The sequence below is a fragment of the Salvelinus sp. IW2-2015 genome, linkage group LG13 (assembly GCF_002910315.2).
Source record: "Salvelinus sp. IW2-2015 linkage group LG13, ASM291031v2, whole genome shotgun sequence".
Taxonomy (NCBI): Eukaryota; Metazoa; Chordata; class Actinopteri; order Salmoniformes; family Salmonidae; genus Salvelinus; species Salvelinus sp. IW2-2015.
The window spans coordinates 39892330-39904498 of record NC_036853.1 but is presented as its reverse complement, the minus strand read 5'-3'; the positions used below and the strand labels follow the sequence as shown (position 1 = coordinate 39904498).

General features: G+C 42.3%; 1 pseudogene; it reads right to left on the bottom strand.

Annotated features, from left to right (window-relative positions):
• The window catches only part of LOC111971251 (serine/threonine kinase NLK-like), a 37400-nt pseudogene that overhangs the window by 6197 nt on the left and 19034 nt on the right, over positions 1 to 12169 (bottom strand).

The following is a 12169-nucleotide window of genomic DNA, read 5'->3' as shown; positions in this document are numbered from 1 at the left end:
ACACGAAGGTATGTGGCAGGGTTACAGTTATCTACGGATAAAAAAGAAACAGCCATGTCGGGACCAGGGATGTTTTGCTTCTCCAGACAAACTAAAAACTTCTTTGCTTGTTTGAGGAAATACAGTGCATGACACGCGCTACAAAACCTGCGATCTTCTTCACTGCAGCCGACGTGACTCTTTGTCTCTATACTGACGCTTAGCTTGTTTGATTGCCTTGCGGAGGGAATAGCTACACTGTTTGTATTCGGTCATGTTTCCGGTCACCTTGCCCTGATTAAAAGCAGTGGTTCGCGCTTTCAGTTTTGAGCGAATGCTGCCATCAATCCACAGTTTCTGGTTGGGGAATGTTTTAATAGACGCTGTGGGTACAACATCACCGATGCACTTGCTAATAAACTCACTCACCAAATCAGCGTATTCATCAATGTTATTATCCGACGCTATGCGTAACATATCCCAATCCACGTGATCGAAGCAATCTTGAAGCGTGGAATCCGATTGGTCGGATTCCCAGCTACAATAAATGCAGCCTCAGGATATGTGGTTTCCAGTTTACATAGAGTCAAATGAAGTTCTTTCAGGGCCGTCGATGTGTCTGCTTGGGGGGGATATACACGACTGTGATTATGATCGAAGAGAATTCTCTTGGTAGATAATGCGTCCGGCATTTGATTGTAAGGAATTCTAGGTCAGGTGAACAAAAGGACTTGAGTTCCTGTATGTTGTATTGATCACACCACGTCATATAATCATAAGGCATACACCCCCGCCCTTCTTCTTACCAGAGAGATGTTTGTTTCTGTCGGCGCGATGCGTGAAGATGCCAGGTGGCTGTACCGGCTCCGATGACGTATCCAGAGTGAGCYATGTTTCCGTGAAACAAAGAACGTTACAATCTCTGATGTCTCTCTGGAAGGCAACTCTTGCTCGGATTTCGTCTACCTTGTTGTCAAGAGACTGGACATTGGCGAGTAGTATGCTCGGGAGCGGTGCGCAATGTGCCCGTCTACGGAGCCTGACCAGAAGACCGCTCCGTCTGCCCCTTCTGCGGCGCTGCTGTTTTGGGTCGCCGGCTGGGATCCGATCCATTGTCCTGGTTGGTGGACCAAACAGAGGATCCGCTTCGGGAAAGTCGTATTCCTGGTCGTAATGTTGGTGAGTTGACGTTGCTCTTATATCCAATAGTTACTCCCGACTGTATGTAATAAAACCTAAGATTTCCTGGGGTAACAATGTAAGAAATAACACATAAAAAAACWAAAATACTGCATAGTTTCCTAGGAACGCGAAGCGAGGCGGCTATCTCTGTCGGCGCCGGAAGTAATATTCTGACCCATCAGACTATTCTTAATTTAAATCTGGTCTTTACATATGGCAATATACACTACAAGACCAAAAGTATGTGGACACCTGTTCGTCGAACATCTCATTCCAAAACCATGGGCATTAATATTGAGTTGGTCCCCCCTTTGTTGYTATAACASCCTCAACTCTTCTGGGAAGGCATTCCACTAGATGTTGTAACATTGCTAGGGGGACTTGCTTCCATTCAGCCACAAGAGCATTAGTGAGGTCGGGCACGGATGTTGGATGATTAGGCCTGGCTCGCAGTCAGCGTTCCAATTCATCCCAAAGGTGTTCGATGGGGTTGAAGTTCTTCCACACTGATATCGACAAACCATTTCTGTATGGACCKTGTKTTGTGCATGGGGGCATTGTCATGCTGAAACAGGAAAGGGCCTTCCCCAAACTGTTGCCACAAAGTTGGAAGCACAGAATCGTCAAGAATGTCATTGTATGCTGTAGCGTTAGATTCGTCCGTCCGACTGCCAGATAGTGAAGCATGATTCATCACTCCAGAGTACGCATTTCCACTGTTCCAGAGTCCAATGGCAGTCACTCCAGCCGATGGTTGGCATTGGTGATTTTAGGCTTGTGTGCGGCTGCTTGGCCATGGAAACCCATTTCATTAAGCTCCCGAAGAACAGTTCTTGTGTTGACGTTGCTTCCAGAGTTTGGAACTTGGTAGTGAGTGTTGCAACCGAGGACAGATGATTTTTACGCGCTTCAGCACTAGGCAGTCCCCTTCTGTGAGCTTGTGTAGCCAACCACTTCGCGGCTGAGCTGTTGTTGCTCCTAGACATTTCCACTTTACAATAACAGCATTTACAGTTGACTGAGGCAGCTCTARTAGGGCAGACATTTTACGAACTGACTAGTTGGAAAGGTGGCATCCTGAAGGTGCCAGGTTGAAAGTCACTGAACACTTCAGTAAGGCCTTCTATTGCCAATGTTTACCTATGGAGATTGCATGGCTGTGTGCTTGATTTTAGACACCAATCAGCAACAGGTGGCTGAAATAGCCAAATMCACTCATTTGAAAGGGTGTCTACATATTTTTGCATATATAGTGTRTGTGKGGAAATATTTTTATTTAGAATGGCCCACAAAAAAACAAACATGTAATACGTAGTCTGCACTCGAATAGCAAATGGAGGTTACGTTTTTTTAATATGCAAGCATATACGGCGCGTCCATTAGGCTAGGGGAAGCTTTCCCGAAAGTAAATTTAATTAAATTGCCAAAATGATATTGAGAAATAAATAAAATAATTCAAAATAGAATACTAAAGCATGATTTGGCCACGGAAGATCATTAGCTTTGTTAAAAAAAATAAGTTGTGGATAGTTATAAAATCACATTGCCTACAGTCGGAAGGAAAGGCAGCGTGCGCAATTTGGGCAGATTCATTGTTGAGTTGCGACGGCCTGTGAAARGTGCGGAGACCAAGCCAGGCATATCGCAATTTAAAATTACAATCGCGGGGAAAAAAGGCAAAGAMAGTAGAAACATATCTGATATAGCTTATAGACTAGACCTACTCTAGGTTATACGCACTCAGCCATGCATTGAACGTTATTTTTTGCTAACACTGATTGAGTTATATTATGACTATCCAACCTATTTATCACACTACAAAAAGTAGGCTCTTACATAAGTCAGCAAATGTGATTATGCATGTAATGTTTTTATTATAAAGGTGCATTTTTAWGGGGAAAATGATCTTCCMCAAACTTAACTCACRCACTGTCGATGTATGCCTGGTAGGCTACACTRCTTGTAAAGCGGATTAATGTGCTTAATTTTAAGAAGTGAATAAGAAATATAGCAGCACAAGAAAGCTGGGATCCTTTTTTAAATAGTGGCCATTCAAAACTCTGTTTACACACGCGATGGMGCAATGGCTGGGCTTATAAGAACACATTTCACTGGGCTCTGTAAACTATGTGCTCTCCAACTRTGTTCCAGGGGTCCTATGCCTAGGCTATAGGATACGTTTGGAATGATTTGGCCACATTAATTGTGATACAAACCTTATCAAAAAATATAGGCCTATGGACTAGGCTACATGGTGTGCGACTATGATTATCATGCATCTGTCGGAACAGGGGCAGAAAAAAATCAATAATACATGTCATCATATACACAAATAGCAAATGGAGGACACTTTTCCTACGGTTCTTTTTCATACCAGCCAGGTAGGCTACTCCTGTTGTAAAGTGAAGCAATGTGCTTAATATTAGGAAAGTTGAGAAATAAATAGTAGGCCTAGGCTACAGAAATCGGATGGGATCCTCCCTCCTCGTTTTAATAGAGACCAAAACTCTATTTTCTCACAAATGCATAGCCTATAGAAATGTTCATGGGCTCTCATGAAGTGTTCAATTTGATTTTCGATTACATTTGCATTGATGTCAGAGTGATTAGAGGGACAATAAGTACCAGGCCATTAGTGACGGTCAGTTAGCAAGTTTGGTAGGATACTAATGACCATCAGTGGCATCAGAGCGCAGTTTTGGAGAAGCCTAGTTACCGTGACTAAACGGTCACATGGAATTTGATTGCGGTCATGACTCGTGACCGCAGGTGTGGTGGTAAAACGGTCACTGTAACAACCCTAGTTTGAAGTAAGGTATTTACGTTTGTAAAGTGCAAGGGGGACAATATTTGACCACATGTGTCTCATAGTAATACAAAGGAAGGTCAGATCAGTTAGTGAGTAGTTCATAGGTTCAGTGAGGAGGAAGTACCGGTTTGTGAGGTCCTCTCAGGATGTGAGCTCTTGCCCCCTCACAGGCAGATGCCATGGCAGAGAGAGGAGGGCTACCCAGCAGATCAGTGATCAGATCCAACTGAGGGGTAGAGGGAGAGAGAGAGAGAGAGAGAGAGAGAGAGAGAGAGAGAGTGAGAATATAGAGTGTGAGGGTGGGAGAGACAGAGGAGATTTAATTTGACAACAAACCTAAATAAATAAAAAACGACCATCCACAAGTGCCAAAAATTCAATACATTTGATTATTAATCGTTAGATAAAAGTTAAAATCATTGCCCAGACAGATTACACCTTCAGATGGCTTTCCCTCTTTCCTCCCTCCCAACCCATTGAATAGGGTTCTGTGCCTCCCACCCCTCTACTAGAGCTGTGGCGGGCACAACATTTCGTCAGCCGGTGATTGTCACGCAAATAACTGTCGTTCTCACGGTAATTGACCGTTAATTAACAAACACATTTAGCATCTCCTGGCTTCCACACATAGCCTACAAGCCACTGATGCAGACCTTTGGAACATCTAGATTTTAAAAAGTATAGTAAATCCATGTAATATAGCCTACACCTTGACAATAAATCAATTATTTATTTTAGACAGGTCTAAAGAAGCATGATATGAAGAAAATGTAGTCTATTTCAGAAGAACAGAATAGCATACTCTGAGTTGTCCTTACGTTGTGTCCTGATCTGGCTATGCCAAATGGCTGTGGGCTACACTAGCTCATTTAGCAGACAAGATTTACTCAGAATTTCATGGCATTATTTTATATTATGAAGAATACAACTGAACATAGCTGAATAAAATAGAAAGTATATTTTCTCCAAACGATTTGAGGGAGTGAGCACATGCGGCTRTTCTGTGTTGARTGGTTAATTAACAAAGAAATAAGTACTCCTATATGTTTAATTAGAGTTATTAATGTAACTTTAGTTGTTCTACAAACGTTGGGCTATATATTTTGATTTTTAATACATTATAAAGGTTGCATGATGCGACTAATGGTGATTTTTTTTTAAAGTAACTTGAAAGGAATGAGCTCTGCTTTTTTTGCGCAGGCTATAAACACTTCATCAGTCTCTCATTCACAATTTTACAAGCACTTAATAATGCCTCGAATTTCATAGCGGCATCCCCTTTGTGTGGTCGTAATGCACCCTAAAAAAAKCCATGCCTTTTGTGGCCAGTTGCCGATGTGCCCTTGGCCCAGAGTGCTGCGTTGTGCCCTTCTGGCTCTCCATCACAGGCTACAAGTGAAGACAGACACATTGGGGACGCAACTGCGCAAGTCCTTTGTTAAGTTCATGTTTTAAGTATCCCTATATTTCTGTTATTACGGGGCTATCACTCAGTCAAGAGTGCGCCTGCGCAGGGAGTCTTGTAGTTGATGGACCTAGCCTGGAGGGGAATGGCTACCTTGTAGTGTGTTCATATAGTATAGTAAACTTTGTTAAACTGGAACCTTGTCGTTGTGTCATTTCGAGTTAACATTGGTAGCAGAGGATGGTTAATAACTACAATGTGCCACCTCGCTTCGACGAGAAGAGGTCGTACGAAAGTTGKAAAAATGAACTTGGAATCTGGATACGGGTTACTAATCTGGACGTGAAAAAGCAAGCACTTGCGGTGRTATTATCGCTCGAGGGAAGAGCGAGAGATACAGCACTGGAAAYATCCRTTGAGGATTTGAACAAGGATGACGGTATGGTGAATTTGATCAGAGCACTGGATTCYKTATTTCTTAAAGAAGAGAAAAAACGTGCCTACGAGGTATATTCAAACTTTGACAGTGTTACGAGAGATATTTCGGTTGCAATGACGGACTACATCATTGATTTCGAACAGAACCACGACATGGTTCTTCCGGATGCAGTGTTAGCTTTCAAGTTGCTAGATAGTTCCTGTCTAGATGGTAGGGAGAAACAGTTGGCTTTGACTGCTTGTACTGTGCTAACTTTTGCATCAATGAAGTCGGCACTAAAAATAATTTTTGGTGAAAAGACGTCTGTCGCGCCAATAACAGATGGACTGCAAGTGAGTGACGCAGCATATTACACTGAGCAGCAGAGAAAAGGCGCCAACAAGTCACGTTCTCAAGACAACCAGAAGAGGGCGCCATTTCCCAGCACAAATCCACTGGACAAATATGGAAGGAGATCAAAATGTGCTATTTGTCAAAGCACTTACCATTGGGTCATAAAAATGAACAAGTTAAACTAACAGAGGAAAATGTAAACACAGAGATAGAGCAGTGTAACATTACACTGTTTTCAAATTAATCKGCTTCTGATACTGAGATTTTTATAGTTGAATCCTTAGGRTCTGCTGTGATTGATACTGCATGTACACGGACAGTGTGTGGTGCAAAATGGCTTGATAGCTATGTCAGTGAACTAAGTATGAAARWAGTACAAAATATGATTGACACACCAAGCAACAGAKCTTTCAAATTTGGAGATWGGAGAATTGTCCATTCTACCAAGAGAGTTAAGATACCAGCAAAAATTGGTCAGACAAAGTGTCACATTGAAACAGAGGTGGTCCCTACAGATATCCCCTTAAGCAAAGCTTCCCTCAAGAAGGCAGAGGCTGTACTAGACATAAAAAAATGACAAGGCAGTGATGTTTAAACAACCAGTGACTCTTGAACTTACTACCTCAGGCCACTATTGTGTAAACATTTTAGACAAAGACATCACAGAGTCCATGCAAAAATGAGATTCTGACTGACACAGAGCACAATGGAGATTCTGACAGTCACAGAGAACATGAACAAAAAGAAAAACAAAGTATTGTGTAAATGCACATCAAAATTTTTGGACATGCTACAGTGACAGACTTCAGAAGTTACTCAGCAGTTCAGGGAATAACGATGATGAGAAGCGAAACTGGAAACAAAGTGTACTACAAACGAGTTGACTGTCAAGAGTGGAAAGGCCGGGAGTAGTCATTGTCAAGATGGTGTGGTGATATTTGTGAGGCACGGAGGCATCATTGTCAGGGTGCATCACTCAAGATTGCGGAAAGTAAATGATCAACAAGATAGAGGGGCTGTTGCTGAGAATCAGTCTCCAATGAAAAGGACAAAAAGGACATAGTAACAGACACAAACCTACCAGATGTCGCATCCAATGATATGGACACTGAAACTGACACAGGAAATGGAGCAGAGACCTTCAACCATGCCACAGGTAATACTGTTGAGCGTTCAAATGAGGAACATTCAACACAGCCACATGTGTTAGAGAAATCATGGTTGTTCCAATCTGAAAACTGGACAAACTGTTAAATACATGAACAGAGAAAGTGGTATTCCACATACAGCAACGTCATTGGACGAGCAGGAAAAGCCAAAGGAAAACACCAAGACTGGTACAACTTGCAGTACTCTGAACCAGCTACACTTTCTGTACAACAGGTTTAGCTGACCTGTCACTTGTATGAATGATATTAGATTAGAATTGAACCAATGGAAAATTGAGAAAAACAGAATGACATTCAAAATGATGATGTACTTGAAACAAAGGAGGCATTTGACTCAGCTAAGCTAGATGAGCTCAGTAATTGGAGGAAAAATTTAGTTTTGAGGAAGTCAAAGACATTGGCCAAAATGCGTCTCAACAAGGTGGGTGTGTACCCTAAAACCCTTAACTGGATAGTGCCTAAAGCACGTCTAGTGGCTAGAGGTTTTGAGGAGCTGGCTGCTAAAGAACTCCCAACGACATGCGCCTCAGTCACTCAGATTGCTGATGTAGTGATCTGCCAGAAAAAAAATGGAAATTAATTCCATAGACATCAAATCTGCATTTTTGCAGGGAACAGAGCTGTCAAGGGACATTCACATCAACCTCCGCCTTGAAGCTAAAGCGAAGGAACATGCTGTGAACCAAAAAAGTGGTGTAATGGACTGGCAGATGCATCACTCTACTGGTACAACAAAGTCAAGGCAACAATGCTGAATACAGGTGGAAAATGTCACAAGTGGATCCTGCAGTCTTCTATTGGCTTGATCAAGACTGCAATGTGACTGGAGTACTTGCCTGTCATGTTGATGACTTTATTGGGTGGCTCACAGACCTTTGCTTCAACTGGTTATTCCACACCTCAAAGCTGTTTTCTAGGTCAGCCGTGAGGAGCATGATAATTTTGTTATGTTGGCATAGAGTTTATTAGTTGATGGAAAAATACTGATGCAACAGGAGAGCAATATAAGAATCTTCAACCCTTTCACCTGGATTCTTCAAGAGCCGTACAAAGGAATTCCCCTCTATGTGGAATTGAAGCTGATCAATTGAGGTCAAAGATAGGACAACTTTTATGGGTTGCTAGACAGAGTAGACCTGATGTAATGTTTGATGGTTGCAACTTGGCATCTAACACAAAAACATGTCTTACGTACAAACCATTCATGAGGCGAACAAAGTTGTTCGTAAACTGAAATCACAAAAAGTGACTTTAAAGTTTCAGCATGTTGGAAAAGATGACTCTTGAAAAACTAGTTGTCTTCAGTGATGCTTCGCTAGGAACCTTACAGATGGAGTCACACAAGGTGGACATCTAATCGTGTTATGGGTGAAGGAGGAAGATTCTCACCTATCTGTTGGCAGTCAAAAAGGATCAGAAGGGTTGTCCGAAGCACAATTGCGTGAGAAACCCTTGCTCTTGCGGATGGAATTGACAATGCTATCTTTCTTGCAACTCTGTTCTCAGAGCTTATCACTGGTGAGACAAAACGGCACTTTCTACCTGTAGTTAGTGATTTATTTATTTAGAATTCAAGGCACACTTACCAGCAAGGCTACCACAGCATTCTGCAATACGCCGCCAATGTCCCATCTGGTTTGCGCTTAGTGTGACTATCATTTGTTTTTCAACAGGACAATGACCCAAAACACACCTGCAGGCTGTGTAAGGGCTATTTGACCAAGAAGAGTGATGATGCTGCATCAGATGACCTGGCCTCCACAATCACCTGATCTCAACCGAATTGAGATGGTTTGGGATGAGTTGGACCGCAGAGTGAAGTAAAAGCAGCCAACAAGTGCTCAGCATACGTGGAAACTCCTTCAAGACTGTTGGAAAAGCATTCCTCATGAAGCTGGTTGAGAGAATGCCAAGAGTGTACAAAGCTGTCATCAATGCAAAGGGTGGCTACTTTGAAGAATCTAAAATAGAAAATCTATTTTGATTTGTTTAACACTTTTTGGGATACTACATGATTCCATGTGTGTTATTTCATAGTTGATGTCTTCACTATTATTCTACAATGTAGAAAATAGTAAAAATACTATTTAAAAAAAACCTTGAATGAGTAGGAGCGGTCAACARGTGAAGTTGCAGATCCCATCGTTGTCGTCGCCAAAAATGTAGTGGAAATTCAGTACTGAGAGACTTGGTCATTTCTCAAAAAAAACATCTTTATTTAATATCAATTAATTATTGCAATAATGAAACCGACGACCCCACACTCCGAAGTGTGTGCMGAGTGCTTAACTAATAATGAAAAAAACAGATCTTATATCGGAGCTAAAAAATGCTTAGTCAGGCTGGTTCCAACCCCTCCCATGCAGAGTGGGGGCACCATAAGCTACTTTGGGTTCATCCTGTGGTCATCTGCATGGGGGTTGTTGTTATAACCCTCCGGGCTAAGTTTCCCAGATGCCAGGATGATGAGACAACAAGGGTTTTGTTCTATTCCTCCAGGCTCTCTTTATCTCTGTTACACCCACCACATCTTATCTATGGAATACCAGCTGTAGGTTTTTACCTAGCCATCACTTAATCAGTTGCCAGCCCAAGCTTCAAAAGACTCCTCTCAGTTCACTCAGAATGAAGAGAGAGAAATGTCTTACTATTAGTTATGTATATAATCATTAACTATTAATATCAAACAAATCAGGTGAATATGAAAATGTTCTATCACAGTAGGTGTGTGCAACCTGTTGACTGGTACGGTATGTGTGAAATTTGTTTTGATTTAGGATGGACCGTTATCATGCACCTGTATCGAAACAGGGGCAGGGGAAAAAATACATGTCATCTATGCACTTAAATAGCAAATGGAGGACGCTTTTCCCGTGGTTCATTTTCATGCCAGCCAGTATATATTCCTGTTGCAAAGATAACCAATGTGCTTAATATTAGRGAAGTTGAGAAATAAATATAGTAGGCCTAGCCTATAGAAAGCTGATGGGATCCTCCYCTTTTTAATAGAGACCATCACCCTGTTTTATTGCGCAATTGCATAGCCTATAGAAATGTTACGCAACATGAGCTCATGGGCTCTCATGAAATGTTTAATTCGATTTTTGATTACATTTGCATTGATGTCAGAGTGATTAGATGGACAATTGAGTACCAGGCAGTTAGCAAGTTTGGTAGGCTACTAATGACCATCAGCAGCATCAGAGCATGGAAAAGCCTAATTACCGTAACCTTGGAATTTGACTGCCTTCATGACTTGTGACCGCCGGTGTGACGGTAATACGGTCACCGCAACAGCCCTACCMTCTACCTGTTGTATGGGGCTCTGGGCCTGGAACAGGATGCGTCGACCCAGTAGTTCAGCGAAGATGCAGCCCACCGACCAGACGTCTATGGCAGAGCCGTAATGGCGGCTGCCCATCAGCACCTCAGGAGCYCGGTAGTACTGAGTCACCACCTCCTGGGTCATGTGACGAGACGGGTCCGGCTCCTCCACACGTGCGAGCCCAAAGTCACAGATCTGAGAGAGAGAGGAGAGGGAAGAGAAAGAAAAAGAGGTGAGTGGAAGAGGGGGAATKTAGTTACATGATAATAACACTGAGTATACAAAACATTAACACCTGCTCTTTCCATGACAGACTGACCAGGTGAAAGCTACCTTTTTGATGTCACTTGTTAAATCCACTTCAATCAGTGTAGATGGAGGGCATTTTTAAGCCTTGAGACAGTTGTGACATGGATTGTGTATGTGTGCCATTCAGAGGCTGAAAAATGGGCATTACAAAAGTAAAGTGCCTTTGAACAGAGTATGGTAGTAGGGGCCAGGTGCACCAGTTTCACTGTGTCAAGAACTGCAACGATGCTGGGTTTTTCACGCTCAACAGTGATGGGTTCGGATTTCTAAACTTTAAAGATTGTTAATCATCAGTTATACTAGAGACATGAGGGGTGCCATAGTCTAGGGTCTACACTATAAGTTAATGGTTATCTGTAGGAGGAATGTATATGGTGGATGCAATTAAGCTTGGAATGTACTGAGTGGAGGAAAGACTGGGTGGACAGCTGTGTATTAGTGAGGAAGGGGGTCGAGGTCAGGTCACATTAAGGGAGAAGGAACAGTTTATTGCCCGTATCACTTAACTTCCTGCCTAGCAATAAAGATGTAATGTTTAGAGAGGAGGAGACTCCATCCAAATTAGGGTATATATACTACCACTGGTGGAAATATGTTTTTGTCTTATGCAGCTGTATGACCCAATGGGTGAATAAACTTGGTCTAAGCTTTACTAATCGTCCATGAGTTTTAATAGGTTCATTTAGAACCTAACAACAGTTTCCCATGTGTATCAAGAATGGTCGACCACCCAAAGGACATCCAGCCAACTTGAAACACTGTGGGAAGCACTGGAGTCAACATGGTCAAGCATCCCTGTGGAACGCTTGACACCTTGTAGATTCCATGCCCCAACGAATTGAGGCTGTTCTGGGGGCAAAAGGTGTGGGGGGGTGCAACTCAATATTAGGAAGGTGTTTGTAATGTTTGGTATAATCAGTGTAGGTTGACCTGTGTAATTACAGCATAATACACGTGTATGTTTGTCAAAAGGTGTATAGATGAAATTCTTCAGCCCATATTGACCTCTACTAAGTTATTTTTTTCTTGGCCAGCATAATGCTTTCTTGTCATGTCTTTTGAGGAAGTTCACACACAGATTCACACATTCATACATGCGGACACACGCCAAAACAAACGTCTACACACACACAGTTACCTTGAGCAGGCAGTTGCTGTTGACTAACAGGTTCCCAGGTTTGATGTCCCTGTGCAGGATGCCAGCAGAATGCAGGTACTT